Source organism: Pinus tabuliformis, chromosome 2_2 (assembly GCF_031772625.1).
Source record: "Pinus tabuliformis cultivar Carrire ecotype Pingquan chromosome 2_2, CPIR1, whole genome shotgun sequence".
Taxonomy (NCBI): Eukaryota; Viridiplantae; Streptophyta; class Pinopsida; order Pinales; family Pinaceae; genus Pinus; species Pinus tabuliformis.
This window is the reverse complement of record NC_142300.1, coordinates 805201336-805226145: the sequence shown is the minus strand read 5'-3', so window position 1 is coordinate 805226145 and position 24810 is coordinate 805201336.

Below are 24810 nucleotides of genomic sequence, written 5' to 3'. Positions count from 1 at the left end.
ATTCAAGTTGTTCCAAAAAGTAGACTTGACAAGCTTTCCAACGAGCTATCCTGCACCCAATTTGGACATCGGGAAGGTCCCCAAAACTGGCTTGGAAAAAGCACTGTGCATTGGATCAGGGGCGCTGTGCATTGGATGGAAATTGCCAGTTTGGCTCCAAAATCAAAATTTCGCCTAGTTTTTTGTAATTTGAATTTTGGGCTCTTTTTAGGTAAATATATGAATGTAATTGATGCTATGGGATGTAAATATAATTTCAAAATGACTCTTAGAGGTAAATTCATCATTTTGAGGTGGTTGAGGGAGGAATGAATCAGTTTCCATGGTTTTAGAGGCAAGCTTCCACTGCCTATATTCCTGCTCCTTATTTAGAATTAGTTGAAACCACTCCTCTCCTCATGGATTCGACCCTTGATGGCTAGCATAGTGGGTTTAGTGCCTATATTATGTACTTTCTTAGTCATTTGTAAAGGTTGGAATCTTGTGGAAGCTTTGAGCTTCATTATACATCACTACAACAGATTAGCAAGGAATAAAACTAGGTTTTGTAGCTATTTTTGTGGGATTCTTGTGATAATGTGTTTTTGTGTTGTTTCTTCTTCTGTAATAAGTTATTCTTATATGTTATGTGTTTCAAAAATTTTCCATTCTTCTAAACTAAATGAATCAAGAGAAATAGGAAAAATACATTGATAACAGTGCTTTGCCTTGGGAATGCATTTAGTTTTTAATGTTTTCAGTAGTCTGAAGAGGATTCATGGTCTTTGCATGCCCTCCTTAGCTCCTCAGCAGTCTTAAATCAACCATCTCATTCAATTCCAAGTGCATAAACACTTATCTATCTCGCCCCACAGAACATGTCTGCAATTCTGACTTGATTTCCCAGACCCAAGCTACCTGCTCCATTTGATCCAGCAACCAACCATCAAAATCAACCAAAAAACCCTAGAGCTACTATACCTAGCCTAAAATCTAATTTCTATTTAGTCATCTCAAGCTGTAATTGTAGTCATCTTAACTGAGATTGACAAGGAGAGAGCCCTCTCCCGACCTGGTAGGGCTAGCTACCAGGTTAAGCATGGTTTGTGGTTATCCTAGGATTGCCTCCCTTCAGCCTGAGGTTGATCTAGGGTCTAACAAATACCACGTAGAATTTTCTACAAATCCAGCTCTGATACCATGTAGAGATTTATACAAATCTAGCTCTAATACCATGTATAATTTTCTACAATTCTAGCTCTGATACCATGTATAAAATCTCATGGTAGGTTAACCCGATAATGAAATATAAATCAAAGTAGAATACTATAACCTACTTCTACTATCAATTTGCGGAAACTTAAAGATCAATCTGAACAATATAACCAGAAGAAGAAGAATCAATGGAACAATACACATGCTTGATCCAAGAGTCGATACAATGGTTGATAATTCACAGGAGGTATCAATTGAGGAAATACTTGTGGTAAAGCCTCAACTAAAAACCCCACACTATTGTATTATCATACATGGTGGAAATACATAGGAATTATACAAAGCCTTCACTCTCACAGCTAGCCAGTTCTCAGTACAATCCTCACAGATGCTCATAGGCAATCTTGGTTTCTCTTCCGCCTTCCTCTCTGCCCTCCAAGTTCCTATTTCCTTGCGTTGTTCCTCTAGGATGATTCTCCTGTTACCAAGTGGATGATCTCCTGTTACCAAGTGGAACTCTTCCTCCAAAAATGCACAATCCTCAAGGATTAAATCCTTGATTTCATGCATGACTTTTCTCCATGAGAAAACGCATGCAACTGATAGTACACTTTCCTTGACTTTAATCTCAACTGGGTATTTCTCATAATAGACACGCATGATTTTCTGATGACGGAACTTTTAGTTAACTGGAGTAGCACTAGTTGAGTGAATTCATGCCTAAACTGACTGTTAACTCACCATTACTTCCTCAAACAGTTTGGAACTAATTTAACTGGACTTAACTCAGTAAACTAAGTTAACTAATTACAACTCAAATCTAACTCAATCTTATCTCCTTAATTTAAGGGATAACTCTTGCATGACTTCAGAAAGACTTCTAACTTGAATTTCTCCAACTAATTAATTTAAAATTAATTAATTAATTATTTCCAAGTAGTTGTTAAGACTAAATTTGATTTTAATTCACAATTTAATTTAAGGAAAAATTAAATTGGAATATTCTTGTTGCCATATTTCGATAATTTTTGTTTTAGCTGCATTTCTAAACTTTATCTTAGTGTTCTGGGTTGATTTGATAGGCTGTATGATCTTCCTTAACAAGCGCTCTTTCAATTTCTACGTTATCCACTCTTTTTCGAAGACCGGCCCTTGGCCTCTCAAGTTGTATCGACTGTTATGCTTTTGGGTCAAGACCTTAATCAAATATTTTCCTTTGGCACTTTTATTCTCAGTTGCGTAAACATAACTGAATGTATTCATTGTATGTGAAACACTCACAGTTTCTTCCTTTTCTTCCACTGGCTCAGTATGCTAATCAGAAAGTACTATATCAATGATATGTGCAGTAAAAGCATTCATGTTTTGGTTCCATTGTGGGAATGTTTTTTTCTAAATGATATTATTGGTGAAATGAGTAGTATTGGTCCATGCCCATACTCTCAACATTTAGCACAATGTATGATATTTGTGTAGACTTGGTTGGCTAGTTGTTATTATTTCTAGAGTTGGTAGCCCTTCTCAGAAAGATGAATTTAGGAGGCTTGTTACTCATCGTGGTCTCGCTTGACCTCCATTTCAACTCTTCCAACTCATTTGATAGAGACTTGATAGTGCGGGTAAAGCTCTCAAGGTCGATAGCTTCCTTATCCTTGGCCTTACTCACAGAGGCCTCAAAACACTCTCCTATGTATTTGGAGTCCTTTGATGGTTCATCATCTGTGATGACTCCAATCACATGCACATCCTTTTCAAGAACAATTGCATCTTCATAATTTTCAGCCAAATGGGGCTTTGCATTTCTCTTCATGAACTACGTGATGCTTGTAGGTAAGGAAAATGTGTAATAATCAATGGTGATGGTGTCTTTAGGTTTTGTATGTTTCAGAAATTTATTTAGAATGTGATTAAACCTTTAATTAAAATCTTTCACTTTCTCTTTTCTCCATCTTAACATTTCCCAACTCTCTTAGTAACATGGAAAGGATTTGTCATCAACGGATTTTTTCAATCAAAAATATTCTAAACCCCTTCCAATTATGGATAGAATTTGGAGGAAGATTTTGGTACCATATAGATTCTTTTCCATCTAAGGTACATGGAAAAATTTACATGAAACATCATTGTAATGTACCTCTAACATTTGCAGATGTAGGTAGAACTTGTCTAAGTGGTCCTCTGCTTTCACTGCTTTATCAAGGTCATATTTTGTTAACAGCTTCTCCGTGTGCCTTGACATCTTATGTAACATGCCCGACAGTGCAAGAGGGCCCTGAGTCATCCAATCTATATCTTGGTTTTCCATATCTTCATCTTTGTACTCCTCCTCTTTGCTGGAGTCTGATGGATCTTCTTCTTCTTCACCAGAATCTCATGGGTCTTCTTCTTCTTCTTCACCACCTAACCTGCAGAAAATATCATCTGAGAGTATTGTTGTACCTTAAGAAACCAATTTCCTAGCTGTAGAGAAATTGTGCTTAAGACATTAATAAATATTATTTATTATCACTTGTTTGTCACTTAGATATATGTTGTGTTCTCAAATGAAGGACCTGGAGAGTTGGTTTTTTACTCTTAATATATGTATGACTAGAACATCTCTTAATGCCATTTGTTGCTAGATACAAATGATGAATGAAGAATACTTGAAGGGGAAGTTAAAGATAATATGTTGGTCTTTCACGTCAACTACTATCTGTAACTTAGAAGAATTATGAAAATGAGAACTTAATCATAGACAATATGCTGCTCAACACAGAAACTACTATCTGTGACTCTTGGAGAAGTTAAAGATAATATGTTGATCTTTCACAGAAACTATTATCTATAACTTAGAGAGGAAGGTGGAAACTTCAAGTATAGAAGTGCTCTTTTAAGGAATTTTAACTTTATCTACATAAGAAAATAAAGACCTGCAGCTTCATTACTATACTTGAAAGAAGAAAAAATAAGATGACACATAACAGAGAGGGTTACAAAATTATACCGAACAACTCATGGAAACTTATGATTCTTTCATTAATCAACGATGATATCAGGAATACAGTGGCCTAGTCTCTAGGTTCTCCAAAATTCCAACCACCAAACCTTTACAATTCCCTTTTCAGGCTTTTATCTCTTCTATCAAATCAGTTTTGGAACTGATTTCTTGGAACAGCTAATAAACTTCTTTATAGCAGTTATAAAACTATTTTCTCATTGAAATTATTCAACTTTATTATATATACAATATTAAGACTCAGAAAATATATAAACTGTGCCAAAATCTTTGAAACAGATCCATATATATATGTCGGGAATGATCTGATTGGCGAGAACACCAAATAACCTGACCAATCACCTTTTCTTCGGATTTGGCTTCAACACTAATTTTTCCTTTATTGAGTGGAATTAATGCAAACCTTTGGTAATTGCAGAACTTAAAATGAATTAAATCTATTGCATAAAATATCGGATCCGCCCATTCGCCCTTTAAATATGCCTTAATACATTTACAGACTTAATTATACATAGATCTGTATTTAATAATTCATCGGGTCTGAAACCCATCACAATCGCAATCAGTGCTTTCAGTTGGGGTAGTAACCCAAAACCTTAACAAACTGCGATTATCGGACCCGCCGTAAATAAAAAAACATGCCATATATAATATCGGGTCTGGAATCCCAATCACAAATCACAATTGGCGCTATGAGCCAACACATATACATAAGGCACTTTACGGACCCGCTGAACTTTATAAAACATGATAAATATGTTTTTGGGTCCGGCCCACAATCACAAATCGCAATCAGCATAGCCATATACACATATATAAAGTGTTATGCGATGATCGCATACCTGTCAAGGATTTTAAATATAATATATATTTCAGGTCCGGTTTATAACTTGTTCAGCACTTATTTCTATTATAATCCTTTATAATAGAAATACATATAAAATGCGTAACCATACCTTTTTCCACCTTTTCCAAAGCCTTTGCATAGTTTTCAAGATACGCCTTTATCGCAATCAGTGATCGGTAATTCCCATGGTAATAATATAACTTCCCGCTGCATCTTTGTGACTGTGATTTAATCACATCACTAACATATATAAATATTTTGGTTATGGCTCCATAAACCATTTATAATATGATTTAACTTGATCACATGGGCCAATTATTTTACACTTGTTTCTTTTGTGTTTTAATTCGATAAGCAATTTACTACATCTCCCTCTTGCCTTATCTTTTTAAAGATATTTTCAACTGATTTTTGAATGAAACATGAACATTAAAGGCAACAAAAAATACATGTTACAACATCTGGCTCCACTTGGGGATAGTGCTTTTTCCACAGAAGCACTAAGAACCGTCGATTAGTGCCTTATTCATTGGGCATGGAGTCATATATTGCTTCGCCAAACTTAACTATGTGAAAATTTTGTACAGTGATCCCACTTCGATATCTGCAGTGATGAGATTCTTGTGCTTTGATAGTAAAATATTGAGAATTGTAGATCAGTAGCCTTAGCTGGGCATGGAGTCCAAAATTGTGAAAACCCTGAAATTTGACAAACTAGAACTTGACAATCTTGGAGTCTGAAACCTCTGCAAACCAGTTTCCAACTGGGAAAGTCACCCTTATTCATCAACTTTTGATTAAACTGAACAACTGCAACTAGAAACCAAATGCTCAACACATGAGCTTATTTATGTACAAGTTCCTACATATGTACATGATTGATCTCCATCAGGTGAAGTCAATTTTCCAATGGTACCAGGTTAGCATTTCAGTGCTTAATCTAAAACCATTCTGCCATTGAATCTTGAAAATGCAATTCATCCTGAAGAAAAAATAAATTATGCATAAATGCAACTCACAACAAAAATTAGGACTATATCCACAAAATGATATGTGTAGACTGCTGATAAATTCTTCCATGTAATCTACCACAGGATCTTCAAAAGTATGAGAAAAAATATGTTCTTGGTTAGCTCCAAAAAAGAAATTCTCTATGTATGAAGGTTCCTGCTCAATTGAACCTTCTGTTGGGATAATATGTTCAATAGAACAATCAGCAACATCTTTAAGAAAATGATCTATGTCACTTTCATGTCTCCACTTTTCATCTTTAAGCTTTGATTGAAAATAATTTGTAATTTTAACCTCAGGAAGAAAAAGAAATTTTTTCTCATTACCATACAACATATGATCAACTTCAAATAGATTATTTACCTCTGATACATGGGCATCATTATGTTCTTCAATGTAATGATATACAACCTCTTTATCGGCTTCCTTTTTATATAAAATAGCCTCTTTTCCTATGATAGACGGCTCAATATATTGTTGTCCAACATATCCCTCTTGCAGGTTTCTTCCTGTATGTTCAACACCCAACTAATGAACTTGAAGAGCTTCATCCTACTCCCCATTTAAACCATTTTCTTTATATATAGGAGGATCATCAAATTTAACAAAATAAGAACTCTGGGGATTTATTTGCAACTCAATCATTTCTTCCTCTTCTCGACTGTTGAGCAGAGACTCTTGATGCATGTTTGAACTTTCCTCCATATGAATACTCTCTTGATTTTCTTGGAACAAAGTCAACCAATTATCTGCTTGGGAGATCATTGGAGAGAAATATTTTATAAACTTTTCCACATCATTTTGAGAAAATGATGCTCGATCTGCCTGGGACATAGTCAACCAATTCTCTGCTTGGGAGATTATTGAAGAGGCATGATTTATAAAATTCTCTGCATCATTTTGAGAAAATGATAGTTCCTCACTTTCAGGGACTTGCTCATGGTTAATCTGGTTATAATTTCTCTGAATACTTGATATATTATCAACAAGATCATCAGTTTCCTGAATAGGATTATCTTGAGCTTTTAAATTTTCTTTAGAATCATAATATTCACAACAACCTTCAAAAAGAAACCTAGGTGGATAATAAATTCTACAAGAATAATTGAATGCAAAATGGAAATCTTTGAAAGATGAAATGCTTGAATGAGGTAGAGACCTGAAGCAATCCCTAGCTTCTTGGTCTAAGGAAAACATGAACAACTTCATCTTATCATCTTCATGAATGATGCCTTGCTACTCCATGCATTCATGAAACTCTTGGAGGTGCTGAGCTAGACCTTCATATTCCTTTCTTCTGAATTTTAGAAGATACTCATCCCAGACATAAAATGTAGGCATATCATGAGGATAGCTAGTGATCCCAGTAAAATCAAATGGATCAAATTTATGGACTAAGAATGCAAGGAGAGTCATTAAAACCCAGAAAAGAAAACTTGAAAGTACAATGGAGTCGCCAATTAATGTTGTAAGTGAAAATCACAGTTGTGAATGTACAACTAACTGTTGAAACTTGTCACTCTCAGGATTAGCTTCAAACTTAATAAATCTATGAAAAAGTGTTCTTATTCAATTGCTTTTATTCAAAACAGCCAAACATTTCCTCCTCACTAAATAATCAGAGGAAAATAGTGAAAACCCAGGGAAAAGTATTCTTGTCTTCTCTCCCTCGCAACAGCGCCAATTAATGTTGTACCTTAAGAAACCAATTTCCTGGTTGTAGAGAAATTGTGCTTAAGACATTAATAAATATTATTTATTGTCACTTGTTTTTCACTTAGATATATGTTGTGTTCTCAAATGAAGGACCTGGAGACTTGGTTTTTTACTCTTAATATATGTATGACCAGAACATCTCAGAATGCCATTTGTTGCTAGATACAAATGATGAATGAAGAATGCTTGAAGGGGAAGTTAAAGATAATATGCTGGTCTTTCACAGAAACTACTATCTGTAACTTAGAAGAATTATGAAAATGAGAACTGAATCATAGACAATATGCTGCTCAACACAGAAACTACTATCTGTGACTCTTGGAGAAGTTAAAGATAATATGCTGATCTTTCACATAAACTATTACCTATAACTTAGAAAGGAAGGTGGAACCTTCAAGTATAAGAGTGCTCTTTTAAGGAATTTTAGCTTTATCTGCATAAGCAAATAAAGACCTGCAACTTCATTACTATACTTGAAAGAAGAAAACATAAGATGACACATACCAAAGAGGGTTACAAAATTATACCCAACAACTCATGGAAACTTTTGATTCTTTCATTAATAAATGATGATATCAGGAATATAGTGGCCCAGTCTCTAAGTTCTCCAAAATTCCAACCACCAAACCTTTACAATTCCCTTTTCAGACTTTTATCTCTTCTATCAAATCAGTTTTGGAACTAATTTCTTGGAACAGCTAATAAACTGCTTTATAGCAGTTATAAAACTATTTTCTCATTGAAATTATTCAACTTTATTATATATACAATATTAAGACTCAAAAAATATATAAACTACGTCAAAAGCTTTAAAAGAGGTCCATATATATATATATATATATATATATATATATATATATATATATATATATATATATATATATATATATATATATATATATATATATATATATATATATATATATATATATATATATATATATATATATATATATATATATATATCTATATATATATGTATATATATATATATATATATATGTCAGGAATGATCTGATTGGCAAGAACACCAAATAACCTGACCAATCACCTTTTCTTTAGATTCAGTGTCAACACTAATTTTTTGCTTTATTCAGCGGAATTGATGCAAACCTTTGTTAATTTTTGAACTTAAAATGAATTAAATCTGTTGCATAAACTTAAACATGCCTTAATACCTTTACAGACTTGATTATACATAGATCTGTATTTAATAATTCATCGGGTCTGAAACCCATCGCAATCGCAATCAGAATTTTCAATTGGGGTATTAACCCAAAACCTTAACAAACTGCGATTATCGGACCCACCGGAAATATAAAACATGGCATATATAATATTGGGTCTGAAATCCCAATCGCAAATTGTAATCGGCACTATGAGCCAACACATATACATAAGGCGCTTTACGGACCCGTTGAACTTTATAAAACACGATAAATATGTCTTCGGGTCTGGCCCGCAATCACACATCGCAATCTGCATTGTCATATACACATATATAAAGTGTTATACGATGATCGTGGACCCGTTGGGATTTTAAATACAATATATATATTTTAGGTCCGGTTTATAACTTGTTCAACGCTTATTTCTATTATAATCCTTTATAATAGAAATACATATAAAATGCATAACCATACCTTTTTCAGCCTTTTCCAAAGCCTTTGAACAGTTTTCAAGATATGCCTTTATTGCAATCGGTGATTCCTGTGGTAATAATATAACTACCCACTGCATCTTTGCGACTGTGATTTAATCGAATCGCTAACACACACACACACACACACACACATATATATATTGGTTATGGCTCCATAAACCATTTATAATATGATTTAACTTGATCACATGGGCCAATTCTTTTACACTTGTTTCTTTTTTGTTTTGATTCCAATATGAAATTTATTACATCTCACTCTTGCCTTATCCTTTTAAAGATATTTTCAAGTGATTTTTGAATGAAACATGAACATTAAAGGCAACAAAAAAATACATGTTAAAACAAGTACAACAATATCTGCGTCACCTATGTTAAAAGATGGAGGTTTCTCTAGTTTATATATGCTTTCTGCAGTCTCTCGTAGTTATTCAAGAGTGGCGAGAACCAGATCTTTGACTGATAAAACCATTTTCCCGATACGAGTGGTCACATTCTTATTTTGAAAATAAGGGAGATTGTGTACTCTAGGAATTAGTCTGATAGCCTTTACAAACTTATGGGTCATAGGCTAGATGGCCTGGATGTGATCATAAGACATTTCACAAGTTTGTTCAAGACCAAGCTGAGAAGATCCGCAAACTTCATAAATATGAATAGGGGAGGTGCTAGGAATATCATTTCCTTGACTAGAATATGTATGGTGAGGGTGGGTGAGGTTATTAGCCATAAAAATCTAGCTACCCTCCTTCTAGCACCAAAATGTTAACGGTTTTGGACCTGCCAATAGTCAAGGGGTCGCCTCAATATGTGGTCCCTATTAGACCTCACACCATTTGGGATAGAGCCCCATCTGGAATATGGCCCTGTTGTTGGTTTCTTAAATATTTTCCTTATCTCTAACTATCAACAAGAGAGAGGAACACTGGTGTGCCTTTGAAAAGCAAGTAAGTGTTTCTAGTGAGTGTTCAATTGTAGGTGTGCCAAGGTTCTTCTACTACGGGGGGGAAGAATGTGAGCCTCTAAGAGAAAGCTAATAGTACCACTCCAATAGAAACACACACAAATAATAGATATCCATCTAACATCCAGCGGAATATTCCATAAAGATGCGATGAGAATTGCAACCTTTACGACACATTCTCAATATGATAAGCTCTAAAATACTGAAATAGTTCAACTACAATAGTATAGTTGAAAACAAACATAAATCATAAACATTCACATAACAATCTTCCAAAAATTCATAATCCATGCATAAAGAACGTGTTGGTCATCGAGCTTCATATATTAAGTAAAAGTCTCAGGACACATGTATACATAAAACACCACTATCTCTAATAGCAGAGCATTGGAGCCACCACTTGCTCCTCAAAAGAACTGGCTTGTCTCTCTAATTCCTTACATGAGGATCCAAGGTGAAAATTACTTTGTTCATATAATGAGGGTGTATGTATAACCAATGGGGTGATGGTTCTCCTCCTTATGACTCTTTCACTACCCTCATGATTGTTTGACTTCCAATGACTTTTTGACTTTACATGGTTCTTCATATTTGTATGTGTCCTTTGTACTTCCACTTTAGAATACATTTTGAATAAATAATTACATAATTCACAATAATGATGTGGCATATGATGACTCATGACATGAAACTACTTATATGGACTACATGATGAAATTTCAATGTCAAGCCATTCTTCATTCTCCTTGCTATGTGTCTTCTTGAGTATGATCTTTTTTCCACCTCCATATGGCTTAGAGGTGAGGAGTCTTCAATGATATCAAGTCTTGAGTTGTGATAGCAAATTGGTGTCCCTTTGCTTTGTGTTGATTGATCAGCTTGCATAAGCAGCTACAAAGATGTATTTCAACATGTTTCCCTTATCCATATCCTTCTTCATCATCCTTTCATGGAATGATAGAGTACCCACATCTCCAATTCATTCATGACAAGATGACATAAGTCCAATAAACCCCTAGTCTAAGATGTTGCATCTTGATCCTCTGACTAAGCTAGAATTGGGTTGCAGGCTGAGGGAGAGGCTTAGCGACTATTAATTTATGTAGCTCAGGTAGTCAACGGTGAAGCTTGATACTTGAGACTACACAATGCATAGTTCAGGCTAGACTAAGCAGGCAAATTACGCATTTTTTGGACTCAGTGAGCTGGGTTGAGGGGTTTTTCATTTTTTTAGATAACTCTGCAATTTTGGGAGGTAGATCATACCTACTGATTACAAAATTGCACAGCTCATGAGCTCAAGGACTGGGCTTGATCTCAGAGACTGTGCAATGCATAGTAGGGGCCAGGCTACAGGGTTGGATTGTAGAATTTTGGAGATCAAGATCTGGACTTTGGCACTAATATTGTGTAGTTCATAGTCTTGGGAGGTAGGAACTGTGCATTGTTTAGTATCAAGAGGCAAGGTTATATCTTGAGTGTTGGAACTATGCAGTGTGCAGTTAAGGAAGGCCAAATGAGGCTAAGTGACGTGAAATTTTCTGAAGTTTGAATAAGTGTGGGATTGGTCAAGTTGATGTGAACAACAATAAGACATGATTGTGATCACACACTTCAAGTAATTTACAACATAAAATAGATCACCTAGAATACATAAATACATGCATCCCTCAGTGCGACAACCTTTACGACAAGTGTGACACTAAAGATACACTTTGCGATGCCTGTGATGACACTTATGCGATAGTTCTTAAAATTTTGGGAATGAGTGCGATGGATGTTTACATTGTAAGATCAACTCATGCACACAAATATAACCCCTTGAAACCACCAAAATAGGCTTATATACATCATGCGACACTTAACATGTGAAAAGGTGATATTTTTCTTTTCTTGCAAAAGGGACCAAAATACTTAGACAAAATACATACAAGGTATTTCAATGTTCGTGATGACAATAGGCAAGATTGTGGTAGGCTCCAAAATTTGGTGCATGAAAAAATTTGGAGGGCGTTGTAGCAGTGATGACAGATGGCCAATATCGTTGATACCAAAGAAATTTTAGGTATTGGAAATTCAATGAATATATTCAATGTCATATTCAATGTTGATCAATAGAGTTATGATCAACCACCAATGAGTGAAGCTCCTCTAAATAAGTCAACTGACTGTTATAATTTGAGGAGCAGAGTACCTATTTCTGAGAAAAAACTTAAGGAGTTGTTGTGAATGATTCTACCACCTTCCAATCTAGGTCAGAATTCACAGAAAAACTCTGGAGGTGCTCCATATTCTAAGAACACGTCTAGCAATAATAAGAACAATTCCGCCACTCCTATTGCAGCAGATAAAGTCACATCACTTGACCCATCAGCACAACCTATTAGGATAGAAAGCATTGATTACAACATTTTTGAAGATATCAAAATATCTTGCGTTAACATTTCACTCTTCGAGATCAAAATTGATTATCTAGGCACTCTCATCGCACACTTTGGCAAGTAAAGAAGTTTTTTATTCTCGGGTAATGTTCAGTAACTCTTGCAACATCATCAAATCTATTGCAAATGTTGTCAATTTAATTTCTAACATTCTTTTCCCTTTTTTATGTTAACTTTTGAAATTTTTAATTATAATGTTCACAATTCTTTGGTTGATTTTGGTGCATCCGCAAATGGTATATCATTGTCAGTTTCCAACAAAATAAATGAAAAATGGGATAAAACTAATGACAGATCATACAGCTTGACTGATCATTTTTCCATGTTGTTCATGAACTCGACAATGTTATTATTCATTTTTCATCTAATCATAGAGTTCACCAATGTATAGATATCATAGTTGTGGACATTCCCGAAACCTATGGATTACTGCTAAGCATAGATTAGTCTAACAAACTCCAAGGATACTTTGTGATGGACTGGTCTAATTTATGGCTTCCATACAAGGGCAGAAATAACCATATTTGAGTTGAAAGTGAACCTTACATGAAGCATACCACGACACAAATTAAGAAAAAATGAACCAATGGGTTTTGCAGAGGTGATCTTCATAATTATTTTCTAGAAGTAGATCCCAGATGTTGTCTGGTATAGCCTTCACCCATCCCACCTAATACACAGTTGGAACTCCTTCCTAGAAATTGAGATGGTGCTAATGACTTGTGTACAGTGGATGTAGATAGTACTAGTATAGGACATAGCTCTAGTATTTGTAAAACTTGGATTTTATATTTGGACTATTTGAAAATGCAGGAGGGCTCTAGAGCTGGTTGCATTTTAATAGACCCGTAACAAATAAAACATCTAATCTCTTGTCGGTCAGAGTTTGAGTGCACCAATGACATTGTTGAATATCAAGCACTCATCTTGGGTTTGAAGAAAGCTATTGACCTTAAGGTTTAGGGACTCAAAGCAATAGGTGACTCTAAAATCATCATATGCCAGGTGTAGAATACTATACACTATGTTTCACCTAATCTAAAAAGTTATCAACAAGAGGTATGACATTTGATTTCAAAATTCTAATCTTTTAATATTATGTACATTCCTAGATTTTGTAAAGTTGTTGTTGATACATTGTAAAAACAAATTGTTAGGTTGTCATCGCTGAAGGATGGACTTTCTATTGAAATTATTATAGGACATTCATTCCTAATAATATTTCTAATTTTCACATTTTTAATGATGACCAGTAGATCTGGATTTTATGGTGAATGCTGATGTGTTCAAGATATAGCCATCGACAAAGATGAGCACAACAAAGAGTTGCAGGATGTAGCTCAAGCAAGAAAAGGAAACCTCATTCCCAAGGGTGTGGTTTCATTGGAGAAGTTGTATGACTTATAAAATTTATTTAAGGGGCCACTAAACACGAAGACTCATAGCTCGATTTTTTCGAACGAATAGATAAATCTTGGTATAGAAGAAGATCTCAAAATTTGTCCATCTCGATACTTGTTGCAGACCTCAGGAGCGACAAGATTTTATCCACCTTTTTAAGAAGTACTAAGATGTTTTTGCATGGGCATATGATGATCTTAAAACTTACGACACACATATAATCCAACATGTGATTCCAATTAAGGAAGGAGCCAATCATTTTCAGCAAAAGTTATGGAATGTTCATCTGACTCTTGAGCCCCTGATTCAGAAAGAGTTAAGAAAGTTGGTAGATGCTCGGATCATTTTCAAGGTATGACTTTCAACATGGGTGTCAAATTATGTTTTGGTGAGGAAGAAGTCTATGGAAATACACTTGTGTGTGGATTTTTGCAATTTGAATCATACCCTGGGAAAAGACAATTATCTAGTATCATCGATGGAATATATTTTACAAATAGTATCAAAGTCTCAAATGTTTTCATTGCTAGACAAATTTTCAGGCTACAACTAGGTTCTAGTGTCAGAACTCGACAGGAACAAGAGAAACTTTTGAACCAAGTGGGGTATGTTAACTTTTAAGAGAATTCATTTTGGGCTTATTAATGCAGGTGTAATCTTTCAGCACACTATGTACATCACATTTCACAATTTTATTGGATAAAGAGTGGGGGTCTATCTATATGAAGTGACAATGTTTTCAAAAGGAATATTTGGCCACTTAAGCTATCTAAGTAAATTTTCAAGCAATGTCACAAACACGAGATATCTCTTAATTCCAAGAAGAGAATTTTTAAATTTCCAAGGGAAATATCTTGGTCCATATCATCAAAAATAGTGTGATTAAGGTGGACCTTGAACAGGTTAGAACTATTACTCAGATTCCCTTCCCAGTAAACAAGAAATCCATGTAGTCCTTCTTAGGGAAAATCAATTTCCTGTAGAAATTATTCTCTGGCTATGCATAGATAATGAAACCACGACAAGAGATGATAAAGAAGGATGAAATTTATAAGTGGGATAAAAGGGAAAAGGACGTATTCACCCATATAAAGTAAGCAATTGCAGAAGAACCAACACTATATATGCCCAAATTTCAATAAATATTTCATGATGTACACCTTCTCTTCTGATACTTATATTGTTGTCGTTCTTGTGCTAAATGATGATGAAGCTAATGAAAGGACTATATCATTCATGAGTGTCAACTTACAAGGACTTGAACTTAATTACCCTACCATCGATAAATAGGATTACGCAGTCAACAAGCCGGTAAAACACTTTAGGCCTTACCTTTTGAAGAATCATGTTATTAACTTTGTGACACATCCAGCTGTTAGTTCGTTGTTTGTTCAACAAGAGCTAGGTGAAAGAAGATTGAACTAGATTACCATCTTGGAGTACAATCTTGATTTCAGGCCAATTCAAATAATCAAGGTCCATGGTCTATGCTAGCTAGTAGTAGAAATGGAAATTTCACTAAAAGATAACTCTTCTAGATGGGAGTAGGAAATTGAAATGTATAATATCAAACAAGCTACCCCCACTAGCACATCCATATCTTGGTACACAGATGTGTGATAGTATCTTGAACATGGTAACCTTCCCTCTCATTTATCAGTGAGACAGAAGAGGGAAACCATATTGAAAGCTCTATCTTATTAGTTCGTACATGGGGTGATTTTTTGGAAGCACCATAATGGGGTCTTACTCAAATGCTTGGAAGCACCAAATTCAAAAAGTGTACTGTGTGACCTCCACGATGGACCAACTTTTAGAGGGCATTTCATGGGTGACACTACGGTGCAAAAAATTATGCAATCTAGTTTATTTTGGCCCACACTTTTCGAATATTCTCATGCCTATGCCCGCAAGTGTCTGGTTTTTCAAAAATGTGCAAACTGAGATAAGATGTTAGCTACCCCATTGTAGCCCATCTATGTAGAAGAACCATTCCAACAATGGGGCTTAGAATGTTATTGATGATATCTTCCCAAACTCATCAAGGCAGCACCGCTATATTCTCATTGCTACATATTACTTCACATGGTGGACAGAAGTGGTTACTCTCAAGCAAGTGAATGATCAAGAAGTCATCAGCTTCCTCAAGCAGAATATTATCACGAGGTTTGGCATTCCAAATTCACTTTTTTTAATAATGCAACATATTTTTCATTCCTTAAAATTTATGTTTTTTCATTAGAAAATATCATCATATTGAAACATTCATCTAACTACTACCCACAGGGAAATGGTCTTGCTAAGTCAACCAATAAGAACCTTATTTGCATCATCAAAAAGATTGTCTTCTATTAACAAAGGAATTGGCACATTGATTTGGGGAATTCTTTATGGACTAACTATGTCACACCTAATCCTTATCTAAATACTTCTCCTTAATTGTTGGTGTATGGAAAAGAATTCATCCTACCTCTGAAAATTTACCTACCTTCCCTTCAACTCTCACAAGAATCTCATGCTAAACCTTGTCTCTTGGTTCAGAGTATGATACACACTCTCTTGACATTACAGGAAGAAATAAATAAATGAAAAGAAAAAATTTATCTTCATCATGACTCTATCAAGAGATGGTTTGATAAGAAGTTGCAGGGAAAAAGGAATTCAGTTTGGTTGACCTGCTATTGAAGTGGGACGAAGCCCATGAAGATAAGGGGAAACACACTAAGTTACAATCCCTATGGATCAGACCATTTGATATTTGTTACAAGCTTGGCCATCACACCTATCACCTCCAATATTTGGATGAGAAGACTGACTCTCTTCCTATAAATAGCCAAGATTTGAAGCAATATTTTCAATGAGATTCTAGGGTTGTGCCCTATCCTATGTACGTAGATTGTTGCTTTTGTTTGTTTTTCATGTTTAATCTTTTCAGCTTGTCTTTTTGTACAAGTGAATAAGCGTTATCTATAAGTTTGTTTCGGGTTCCAATCCATGTGGAAATTTTGAAAAGGGCTTTGTGACACTGCAACATTTGGATAACCTTTAGTCCTTGTTCTTTGTTTTAGTTCATACCTTTTGGTAAATGATGTATTTATGGAAAATATGATCCTTGTGTAAAGAGATCTTTGTGTGAACCATGACACCCGTATCTATTATTGGAACCTAATTTATATTATTGGTTCTTAATGTTTCGGTGTTTTCCATGTTGATCCAATCAAGTAGAGAAGGACAAGGGGAAAATCTTAACATGCAAAATAATATAAGAGGTTTTATATATTCTTTTGTTGGCTCACTAAGATGTCTTTTTACAGGCAATCTTAATCCCTACATTAGTTTTCAACCTGAGGTAAATCTTTCTATTTCAAGAGTTCCAACATAGTATGTGCAATGAAGCTAGAGGTTATCTAATGATGAATCGTTGCAATCATTAAAGTCCAATTCTTCAATTCATTTCACACAATTATGCAAAGAATTATTTATGAAAGGAATGCTAGCAACACCCTATGTAATTCTATACAACTTGTTCCAAAACCAATTAGAACTGAATGCAAATGAGAATTACACAGAGAATTATTCAAAAAAGCTTGAGACTAATCACACTTAATCAAGTAAAGAAACTATGATTATCAAACAACACTACCAATCTATAACAACTCAAATCAATATTCATTACTAAAAAGCAATAACAAAATTAACAACAATCAACAATCGGTAATTGAACAGCAATCAGTAAGTGAACAACAAAAGATTCCTAAATGGTAAACATTCTATATTGAAATCTGTAGAAGTTACTTAGTCTTGTCTCTCAAGATATATGATAACATCTATTCAATTTGAACAGCAATCAAACACACATTCACTCATTCTAATCAAGGCACTTACTTAAGTCTATCTCGTAGCTTCAATATAAATCTAAGTGAACAGCAGTATAAATCAATGTCACAAATCTTCAAGATAAATAAAGGAACTAAACATTAAATCAATTACAAAGACTGAATGTAAACTATAACACAAAGGAGTAGTGGAACTTCTTATGAATAGGCCCAGAGTCACTAGAAGCCTCTGCTTAATAAAATATCAGAATACGGAGATGTATCAAGCGCAACCTTCTTTCATTAACTTCAAAGTAACAGCTGACAGAGTCACTGAGTGTTTTTGCTCCAAAAAGAATAATTACATATTAAAAGTCTGAACTGGTATCTAGTTGCCTTTCGGCCTTATATAACATAAAAGAGAAACTTGGATAGCAACGAATCCTCAGGATCAGGATATCTTGAGGATTTCACAATATAAAATATGATCATATGATAAAATAGGAGTATTTGAACTGATCTTCCGCTTCCTTGTCTTCCTCAAACATTATGGATTTTCCCCTTTATGCCCTCGTGTTGTCCTCCCAACTGAACAACTTTTTCCCAATCACATCTCTGCATACAAAGATAGAAAAAGAATAATTTTTTTGTACTAAATTCGCCTATTCTATCACCAAATAGTTTCTTCCAACTTTGACTGATATTTTCCTCATTTTATTCTATAAACAAAGATAATATTATAAGGATGAATGATAAATGAAGCATTAAATGAAGAGAAATCATACCTTTTTCTCGTCCCAACATACTCCCCAGCTTACCTTGTTGCACGTCCTCGTGCAAGAGTATAGTTCAGATGCAACTATGTGAGGGAATAAGCAGGGTATACTTCTTCCCTGTAATTCCTAAAACCATTCTTTTACTTGAGGACAGTGAAAGCCTGGGTTACCTCATGATCTTTTAAGTTATAATCACTACGGCATTGAGCAGGAGGGTACCATATGATTAGGGTTCTATAGCGGCATCCTATCCAATCTGGTCCTAATGTAAAAATCATATTGCTATATTTTAAAAACGGGAAGAGGCAGCTTGGAAGCTACGGTATCCGAACAGCTCCCATCCCCTCACAGTGTTACTGGAAACTTCCCATCTTTGCTTTGATGTAGCCGAGGCTTCTTCTTTAATATCCTGGAAGTACTCCTTTCCGGCCTGAATGATATTAGTATGGATTGGCCCAAATTTTCCTACGACACTATTTTTCTTCATAAACTGCTTATTCCGGATAGATAGAAATAGTGGCTATGTAGGTTCTCCTCTGATCCATAGGTTAATTCCATATTCATGCCATTTGAATGTGTTGTAAGCCTTTGCACATTTTAGCTTATTAGAATCAAAGGAAAGGAACGACTGAAATTGAATGTCTACTATGAAAGGGGCAAGGTGGCTATCCCTGTCATCCTCTAAAACAAAATTATGCATATAGAGCTCACAAAGGAGGCGTTGAATCTTATCATCATGTTCTCTGAAACACTTAAAAAAATTAGTAGTGGTTTTAATTTCTGCTGGTTTACAAGCCTTAATAGCCTTAAATTTTAATAGGAGATATCTCTCCATAAGAAATGAAGCATAATTAGTACCAGGAGCTCGACAAGATAAAGTGTCTGAATAGAGAGAACACACAGTCTCCATTTTTCTCTGGCTTTCTGCAATTGACCCTCTAAATTTTCAACCTTCTTTTGCTCTTCTTTGTATTGAGCAAAAGTCTCATCCTCCGTCCTGGTAATTGCCTCGAATTTCTTCTATAGCCCTTGGTGTTCGTGAAAGGGGACCACCTTTTCCTTGTGCTAAGCTAGCTCTTGGTGAACTGTTCAAAGCTCATCCTCTAATTTTCTAATAATGGCTTCTCTAACCAAGGGGGTGTAAATAGGTGTTTCATCTGTTTGGACTTCTGCATCTTGGGTCTCCTCAAGGTCAGTCTGCATAGCAGCTTCAACTACTTCTGGAATTACAACTTGACCAGTTTCTTCAATATAGGTTTGGACAGCAGTGTCTGTAGTGAGGTAGGCCGTTTGAGTTCCCTGTGAAAAGATACATGGCTCCTCTGTTTGTATGGCCGTATCTTCTCTAATAGCAAGATCAATCTGGGTTTCTCTTTGGAAACCCTTAAGAAACTCTATTTGAGTCGCAACATCCTTTGTGGAACCTTTTTTTTTGTGTCCCTAAATTTTCCATTTCTACTTTCAATTTCCTCGTTCTGGTTGCTTCTTTTAGCCAGTATTTCAACTGTCTGTTTACCTGCTTCTGTTTTCTGTATTTTCTAAGCACATTTTTAAGTTTATCTTTGTCGGGCTCTTCTACTCTAGGGTATGGGGCTACATTACCTTCTGCTACTTGCACAGGCTACATTATGTTATCATCAGGAATGTTCCCAATTGGAGCCATGTTTTCTGGTGGGATTTCTCCTTCCAACTCATAATTATTATTCATTTCGTGTTCAGGAGATCCCAATGTAATGGTATCTCCTAAACAATCATCATTCTTGTGGTCTTCTTCTTGGCAGGCCTTGTCCACGGGGGACTTTGAAAAGGGAATATCACTTGGTTGATTGGCATCCTTCAAGTTTTCACCTTTAGGGTTTCTTTTTGCTGGGGTTTCTTCGTGCTCCTCAGCTTCGAGGGGTGTTTCCATATCAGGAATTAACTCTCTCTGCTCCTCCATGGCATCAGTGCATGGCTGGGTTTGTTCATGACCGGAATTGTCAGCAGGGACCAACCGATCAGGGGTACAGTTCTGTTCTTCAGTGTTCCCTGGTTGTTCCTTGCCCTCGATAAACATTCCCATGCTTCCCAAAACCCTTGCCACTTCCTCCTCATAGTCTTGCAAAGGAGGGTCTTGAGGACTAAGAGGAGGTGTGCAGGATGGTCCAGCTTCTTCTGCTTGGATTGGAATGTGTTGTTGGGCTTTTACTCTCACCAAGCGTCTATGCTTAGCTGATTCTAGGGGTATAGTGGGGCTCTTTTGTTTTAATATTTTCTTTGGGCCTGGGGTTCTTGGCCCTTGCTGCTTTGTTTCCTCTTTTTTTTGGGTTGGAGCCAAGGTAGGATTTATAATACTATCCCATGTTAATTGTTTCTATGCCAATCTATTTGTGATGATTAACTTAACTAACCCATGATTGCTACTTACACTATGTGGGTCCTTGGTTGTCCTTACCCGTCAGGCAACATTGTGTAATAGGTAATTTAAATAAAATGGTAAATTAAATGAAACTCTTTTTTATAAAATGGCTAGGAGTTTCAGTTTTCGAGGCTTTACCACATCATGCTGGCCATCACAGGTGATATATCTTTGGACGATGACTGCTAGCTCTTGCCATGGTTACTACAACGCCGAAGGATGAATTCCTTTCCCCGTTTGTACCAACCGCTCGATTGGGTCCTGGAAGGCTTCAATTGTGATGTAGAAAAGGATGTGTTTGTCTACCCATTTTGCCCCTTCCTCCGAAAGTTAGGTGACTTCGGCCAGTACTTCTTCTGAAACTACCATGCTTATGCCTTTGACCACTGTACTATCGTTCTGCAAATTTTGCAGAAACTCCAGCGTTAGCTCTTCATGGAATCCCTTCAATCTATTTAAGTACTGCAACTAGCCAGTGCATTCAAGGATTTTGCGGGCTTGATCCGATACCATCAATACTGGAGGCTCACTCCAAATTTCTCTTCCACCCATAGCTACTGCAATTGAGTCTGGTTCTTTTGTATACAACTATGTTTTACCCCTGTAATGCAACATAGCAGCAATGTATATCTCAACAATTATAAAGGAAATGACACTACTTGGATAATTATTATCCTTTTTAGTTAAGTCATCCATCATGTTAGCCATACTTAATCCAAAATCGTATGTTCGCATGCTCGCCATAATGGTTTACATTCTTCGACCAATCAGAATTTTCTGCTAATTATTACATATTCTTGCACATCATGCAATTCGTACTCCAAAGGTAATCCAAATGATTATCACACATTTATTCATAACTGGAATATGTGCCATCCATATGCAGGCCATCCCCCCCCCCCCCGATGAGAAAATGGTGTCCACGTCTTTTCAACATGTGAAAGACAGGGAAATAACTAATGTGAAATAAATGCTGGCAACCAATCTAAAAAGCACAACACGCAAATCAATAAAACATTTAAGCGACATGTGTCGTCAGATGTGAATTGGCCAAAATAAAAACAACAATATCAAGTCATTATGTCAAAGGTTTTACTGTGAGCAGAATTAATCACATCAGCATAATCAATGGTTTATGTTTAATGGTTGTCATTTAATACACAGACATATGGAATATGATAAATAAAAATAAAAATTACCATGCTATGCAGCTTGTAAAAGTGCTACCAAACGGAAATTTTCATTTAGAAATAGAGTCATAGGTGATAAGAGGTAGATGTCATATGGCAATATAAGATAATACTTCAATACCACAGCAGAGCCACTGCTACCAGCAAGCATTCATAGCCTCGACAGGGTTGCTTTTTAACCCTCCCAAATGAGCTAGAGTCCTTTTTACAGTTTAATTTTTTCTTTCTTTTGTCACAAAGAGACCACTATGCTGGCATGGTGACCAGATAACCATAGTGCCACTCACCAGGGTGAAACAGAGATGATTAGGCTGGCTTGTGATGAGACCCCCTGTTCTTTTGACAAATTAATTATCAAGAAGATCATTACCTTGGTTTGCTAGCCAAATTGGAATGTCACCTGTTACATTCTTATGATCATGGTAGGCTGGCTCACGATGAGACCCCCTATCCTCTTTGGACAATGTTATAAGAATTTTGCTATTTTATTTTACTTTTGCAATTTTTCTTGTAAAAAGGGAGGCTCATTTACTCCTTAAGAGTCAAGGATGGTGTAAGAAATAAGAAGATGCCAATGGAAGTATTATACTCTTATTCCTTAACATTATATCGATGAGTTTTATCCATTTGGAAGTATAGACATAAGCTAGCATGGATTAAAGGTAATGAATCATTTCCTAATGTGTCCCAAAAGAAAATATGTTCAGACAGCCATTATAAAGGTACATCATATTAGTTTGATGAATAAAGATAACCAACAAAAGGGTTTTAGAAGTTATAATGACACTGTTATTACCATGTATCTTTAGAAGAGGCACAAATGCACATGGTGCTTATTTGGAATACAAAAGAATAAGATCATGGTATAATGATCAAGAGAAAAATGAGAAAATTTCAAAATTCATCTCTTAAAAGGTGCGGTTCAATCAACAAAATCAAAAATTAAAAAAATAAAAATAAAAACAAGGTGATGTTCAATTGATTGAATGACAATCGTTCAATCATTTGCAAAACAAAAATCAATCAAAAGCGAAATTGTTGTTCAATCAATTGAACGATATTCGTCCAGTTGTTCGAACAGCGGAGTCGAAATAAAAACGAAAGGTGTTGGTCAATCAATTGAATGGTAGTCGTTCAATGGTTTGAATAGTAAAAACTGATACGGAGAAATGTGTTGTTCAATCAATTGAACGGCAGGCGTTCAATAGTTTGAATAGCGAAAACAATTGAAAAAAATATGTTGTACAATAAATTGAATGGCAGTCGTTCAATAGTTTGAACAAAAAAAAACAAATAAGAAAAACGGTGTTGTTCAATCAAGTGAACGACCATTGTTCAATAACTTGAACAGCAAAAAACAATGAACGGAAAATGTGTCACTCAATCAATTGAATAGCAGTCATGAGAACACAAAGGAAAATGTGTTGTTCAATCAATTTAATGACAATAGTCCTATTGTGTGAACAGCGAAAACATCAAAAATGTGTTGTTCAATCAATTGAATGGAAAACGTTCGCTTGTTTGAACTGCAAAAAATGAAAAAGAAAAAAATGTGATGTTCAATCAATTGAACAAAAAATTTCCAATTGTGTGAATAGCAAAAACAACAAATAAAAATGTGTTGTTCAATCAATTGAACAGCATACGTTCATTTGTTTGAACAACAAAAAATGAAAAAAAAATGTGTTGTTCAATCAATTGAACATCAAACGTTCAATTTTGTGAATAGTGAAAACAACAAAAGAAATGTGATGTTCAATCAATTGAATGGAAAAACGTTCAATTGTTTGAACAACAAAATACAACAAAGAAAAACTGTGTTGTTCAATCAACTGAACAACAAACGTTCAATTGTTTGAACGGCGAGTTACAGAAGAAAAATAGATATGTTCTTTAATCAATTGAACAACAGTCATTCAATTGTTTGAACAACAAAAACAAAAATTTCATATTTACATGGTAGTGCCTACAAAGGTATGTACATTATTTATAACTTTTCAAGCAATTTCAATTTTTTAAAGAAAAATTTGTTGGGTTATCATTCCCTATAGCTAGAATTTGCATGGAGAGGTCCTCGCGTACCTATTTGCAGAAAGATTCTTTCGTAAGAGGTTGATGATATAGGCGCACTCGATGGTCGTTTACCTTAAAGGAATGGTCGGATCCATCTATGGTAGTCAAGGTAAGAGTACCATTGTTATGTACTTCTTGAATCTCATAAGGGTTGAGCCATCTTGTTTGCAACTTGCCTAGGAAGTCCTGGAACCTGGAATCGTACAGAAGTGCCCAATCCCCTTTTTGAAACGTTTTCTTCTTAATAAGGTTGTCATGCCATTTTTCCCTTTGCTACTATATTATTGCAGTTCATTGCAAAGCAAGCAATCGAGCTTCATCTAGTT